Source organism: Rhipicephalus microplus, unplaced genomic scaffold, assembly GCF_043290135.1.
Source record: "Rhipicephalus microplus isolate Deutch F79 unplaced genomic scaffold, USDA_Rmic scaffold_204, whole genome shotgun sequence".
NCBI lineage: Eukaryota > Metazoa > Arthropoda > Arachnida > Ixodida > Ixodidae > Rhipicephalus > Rhipicephalus microplus.
The window spans coordinates 2,501-7,926 of NW_027464775.1; the positions used below are offsets into that span (position 1 = coordinate 2,501).

General features: G+C 58.3%; 2 non-coding genes across 2 annotated transcripts; both read right to left on the minus strand.

The window, feature by feature from the left end:
- Nucleotides 1–834: 834 nt before the first annotated feature.
- On the minus strand, nucleotides 835–987 carry LOC142792090 (5.8S ribosomal RNA). Its single transcript, XR_012890644.1, has one exon. It is a non-coding gene; the product is annotated as a 5.8S ribosomal RNA (ribosomal RNA).
- Nucleotides 988–2,706: 1,719 nt separating this feature from the next.
- On the minus strand, nucleotides 2,707–4,521 carry LOC142792101 (small subunit ribosomal RNA). The gene has a single exon (XR_012890654.1). It is a non-coding gene; the product is annotated as a small subunit ribosomal RNA (ribosomal RNA).
- Between the last annotated feature and the right edge of the window lie 905 nt (nucleotides 4,522–5,426).

Here is a 5,426-nt window from a genome sequence, read left to right on the forward strand (position 1 = left end):
CCAAACACCGCCGAGGCCAGTCGCCGCCGCCGCAAGGGCAGCCACGCAGCCTGGCGAGAGGCATCGTCTCGTGTAGCGTCGCCCCCGCCCCAACTGGAGTGGCCCAGTTTTTTGAACGGGACGGGAACTGCGAAGCACTTAGACCGACGGCGGACTACGACGAGAACGCCTTAAGCTTCGCCAACGTTTCGCCAACTCGTGCGGGAGACTTTTTCCGCTTCGCGGCAAGTCGTCGCGCCGTGCTCTCCGCATCAACCGCGTACGCAGCGAACCGCAAACGTCGGGCGCAGCCTCCTCACCTCCCTGCGCTTTGCGCGCGAACGTTCCCTGTTCGCGCGGCAAAGCCTGGAGGAGGCACGGCCCCGCAGCGTGTTCGAGCGCCCGGTCTACGGGACACCCTGCTTACTTCGAGGGCAACAAGCGCAACGCAAGGCTGCGATCTCGCGCACTTTGCGCACGGCTGGAGAAGCTTTGCTGGCCGGCTTTCGCTCCTCGTGTTTACCGTGCGTTAAAGTTGCGCGTCCGTGGCTCTCGCAGCTCTTGCGCGCCCGGTCGCAGAGAGGAGTACGCAACCTCGACCGCACTTTCCCTGCAGGCTTCCTTCCGACTCGAAGTCCTGCGGCGGTCTCAACGAGGTGCCACATCCTCAATGCAGTCGGTCGCCCCCGTTTCGGTTGGGCTCTGGCACGACGGTCGCCACCGTCTCGCCCTTGAGTGGCCGCTGTTGGCGCTCGCTGTGAGGTGTTCAGCGTGCTGTCCGTGTTGCCGACGCGGTCAAAACGAGTCGACGGCTCACGTTCCCTTGTGCGCCGAAGGCTCTCTTGATATGTGATCCGACCCTCAGACAGACGAAGCCAAGGGAAGACCCAAGGCCGCAATGTGCGTTCAAAGAATCAGTGCTCAGTGTGTCCTGCAATTCACACCAAGTCTCGCAGCTGGCTGCGTTCTTCATCGACCCGAGAACCGAGTGATCCACCGCTTAGAGTCGTGAAAAAGTGTTTGTTCAATTCCGTACAGTCAAAACCAAACGTTTCTGGCACTCGGCCAAACAGTGGCCAAGAAGGGCGCTTTTCAGCGCACGCTTGGACTCCAAAACTCTGCCGCGCCTTTTTCGGCTGCCGCAAATCGAGCAAACGGTGTGTTTCGGACGGCGTTTCGCTTTCGCTACTTGCGAGTGCTTTCGTGGTCCACCCCTCTATAAATACTCGGGAGGCGTCGAAGCCGGTTCTCCAAGCCGGACCCGTAGGTATCGTTGTGTGCTCGCTCTCATTGGCCCGCCTAACCAGAAAATGCCTGCGGTACACCCATTTGGATAAGAGTGCACGCAGATGCGGGCCTCGACGGCTACACATTTCCTCGGGCGGCCGCCTCCCGGCCTCCGTGGAGCGCGGGATGCACGGTCCCATCGACAAGCCTCTCCCGTTTTTACCGTGGCGTCGCGGTTCACCACGGCAGGCGGGTCGGTCTCCTCCGCATAAAAAGGGGGACCCCCGCTTTTTGTTCCACGAAATCGCACAAGCTTTTTTCGCATCCACGGTTTGCCACCGCACACCAAAATGCCGATCCGGCTGCCTACTTTAGCCAACAGGTGGAGCCAGGCGCGCCGTACTTGCGCGGCACTTCCCACGTCCACCGAAGTCGGTGCCAAGGACCACTTTCGGCGCCGGAGCCGCGTACGAGCCTACTCGAGGCGGAAGAACGAAGCCAGCAAGGGCCTGGCCGCAAGTGCGTTCAATTGTCGGGACGTCCAAGTCCCTCGTTCTTCCGTGCTTCCTCTTTCGGCAAGTCGTTGCGGCACCTTCCCAAAGCGCGCAGACCCGCTAATCGCGACGAGCGCGACGTGGCCGTGCCGCCTTTCCCTCGGCAGCAAGCAAAACGCCTGGCAACGTCGACGCTCCCCTAACCGCGATCTCGCACCGTGTTTCGTGTGGCGAATTCAAAAGCCGGCCGGCGCTGCTGCAACCATTACGGTCGGTACGCATACGCCGCGGAGGGCGGGACGGTCATCGGAGCGTGCGGTTCCTCCATCGAGTACTGCGCACCTCGGCCGTCGCATCGCCGTGCCATGACCGGCCGCGCGTCAACGCGAACCGGTGCCAGCGAGATCCCTCGCCTGCAAGAACCGACCGGCAGCCTCCGTCACCCGAGGACGCGGAGGCGCTTGCCGCGGACGGCGGGACGGTATGCACTGGTGCACAGCGGACCCGTCACATCGCCAGTTCCTTGACCGACCGCCGACGCTTGTGCCGTTCCTCTCGTACTTGGCAGTCGCCGCGCGATTGTCGGGTCTCGTTCTTGCACGCTCGAACGGTCGGGAGGGCACTCGGCTGGCGTTTCGGGAACGCGCAGCCTCGCCTTCTACCGACGTAACCACGACTCGCCGTTCGCGCTCCGCCGCTCCTGTTTACAGTACTAGGCGGTCCCGCAGCGGTCGGGTCGCGCATTTCGAGCGCTTCGAGCCACGGTGCTGTGGCGGGTCGAAAGCCGACCTATGAGTGCGTTGCGCCGTTTGTACCCGCGTCCGCCACCTGGCCGACCGTCCAAGGTCGCGGTGTTGGCGTCCGCTGGGCGCAACAATTTGTCACGGGGTGCCGCTCCACATTCAGGCAGCCCCGTGGGGAAAAGCCGACCCCGCGTCCAAACGGGGTCAGCGGCAGAAAGTGTCGGGCGCAGACGCAGCTGAGGCGCTCACCCTTCACAATCCGTTAATGATCCTTCCGCAGGTTCACCTACGGAAACCTTGTTACGACTTTTACTTCCTCTAAATGATCAAGTTTGGTCATCTTTCCAACAGACCGGCGCAACCGAAAGGCCGCGCCGGACATCGGTCCGAAGACCTCACTAAATCATTCAATCGGTAGTAGCGACGGGCGGTGTGTACAAAGGGCAGGGACGTAATCAACGCGAGCTTATGACTCGCGCTTACTGGGAATTCCTCGTTCAAGGGGAACAATTGCAAGCCCCTATCCCAATCACGAAAGAAGTTCCACGGGTTACCCAGTCTTTTCAGACAGGGATAAAGACACGCTGCTTCCTTCAGTGTAGCGCGCGTGCGGCCCCGGACATCTAAGGGCATCACAGACCTGTTATTGCTCTGTTTCGTGCGGCTAGGAGCCGCTTGTCCCTCTAAGAAGGTTGTAAGGTGCTGGGAACCCCGCACCTATTTAATAGGCTAGAGTCTCGTTCGTTATCGGAATTAACCAGACAAATCGCTCCACCAACTAAGAACGGCCATGCACCACCATCCACCGAATCAAGAAAGAGCTCTCAATCTGTCAATCCTCCCAGTGTCCGGGCCGGGTAAGTTTTCCCGTGTTGAGTCAAATTAAGCCGCAGGCTCCACTCCTGGTGGTGCCCTTCCGTCAATTCCTTTAAGTTTCAGCTTTGCAACCATACTTCCCCCGGAACCCAAATACTTTGGTTTCCCGGAAGCTGCCCGCCGAGTCATTTGAGTAACTCAGGCGGATCGCTGGTTGGCATCGTTTATGGTCAGAACTAGGGCGGTATCTGATCGCCTTCGAACCTCTGACTTTCGTTCTTGATCAATGAAAACATTCTTGGCAAATGCTTTCGCAGTAGTTCGTCTTGCGACGGTCCAAGAATTTCACCTCTAGCGCCGCAATACGAATGCCCCCGTCCGTCCCTCTTAATCATTACCTCGTATTCCAAAAACCAACAGAACAGAAACGAGGTCTTGTTCTATTATTCCATGCAAGTTTATTCAGGCGACTCGCCTGCGTTGAGCACTCTAATTTTTTCAAAGTAAAAGCACCGGCCATCTCGAGGCACACAATGAAGTGCACCAAGAAAGAACCGGCATGATGTTCAGTCCGAGCCGTCGCATCGGGTAGATGCACTACTCGTCTGGAACTGAGATCCAACTACGAGCTTTTTAACCGCAGCAGCTTTAGTATACGCTATTGGAGCTGGAATTACCGCGGCTGCTGGCACCAGACTTGCCCTCCAATTGATCCTCGTTAAAGGATTTAGAGTGTACTCATTTCAATTACGGGGCCTCAAAAGAGTCCCGTATTGTTATTTTTCGTCACTACCTCCCCGTGCCGGGAGTGGGTAATTTGCGCGCCTGCTGCCTTCCTTGGATGTGGTAGCCGTTTCTCAGGCTCCCTCTCCGGAATCGAACCCTGATTCTCCGTTACCCGTAACAACCATGGTAAGCAAGTAACCTACCATCGAAAGTTGATAAGGCAGACACTTGAAAGAAACGTCGCCGGCTCGTGGCCATGCGATCAGCACAAAGTTATCCAGAGTCACCACACAATACGGGCCGAAACCCGATCGATCTTGGTCTAATAAAAGCACCCGTTACCCAAAGGGCTCCAGGCTCACTGCATGTATTAGCTCTAGAATTGCCACAGTTATCCAAGTAGGAAGAAACGATCTAAGGAACCATAACTGATTTAATGAGCCATTCGCGGTTTCGCCTTATTTCGGCATGTACTTAGACATGCATGGCTTAATCTTTGAGACAAGCATATGATTACTGGCAGGATCAACCAGGTAATCGTTCGACTGCGCGTCCGTCCTCGCCTTCGGCGGGCCGGACGCAGTCTGTGTGCGGCGGAGGCCACCTTCAGGCGCCCCAACACGCTTATTTTGCACTCCGAGATGACGGCGTTCGAGCTCGCTACGGCACAACCTTCCCGAAAGACGAGTGGGAGCCGTGCGGCAAGAAGCACGTTCATGCTCGCTCTTTTTCGTTGCATCGACTCGGTCGCGCCGTGCGGGTTGCCCAAGCCCGCTGCACTGTCGGTGGACCGGCCGGAACTAGCAACGGAGCCGAGACTGCAAAGCCGCCAGACGACGGGTCACGCCCGCGTCTTCGGCGCTTTCGCATCTGAATCGCCCGAGGACGACACGGAACACACCTCGATATCGTGGTAAAACGGCACCGTCCGACAACCAGCCCCTAACGCATCAAGCGGATGAGGCTGCAGACGACTGCCGTGGATTCCCCTGGAGCAGACCCGAGGACACGCTTGACGAGGCCGAAGCCCGCCGCATATCAGACACCCGGTCGCTTTCGCGTACGCCGCTCACGAGAACCCCCACATAATAGCAGCGATAAGTACCCAGACCTCCTTGGGCACTAATACGAGCGTACTCGAGAAAATTTCACCGCGGGTGTGCCCCGAAACGTGTGGCACGTTGAGCGTGCCACAAGTCTACGTCGCTCTCAAACCCGCCGAGGTCGTAGAATTTGCGACCCTACTCACGAAATTCCCACCGAGGATACGGCCGCAAACGTACCGCACCTTGGGTAGGCCACGAGTTTGTGCAACACTACGCTGACGGCACAGCACCGAGGTCGTGCGCGCACGCACGGGAAAATTCCGCCGCGGTTTCTGCCGAAAACGTGAGGCACCACGACTCTCCGCAAGTTCGCGTCGACTGCGAAAGACCGAAGT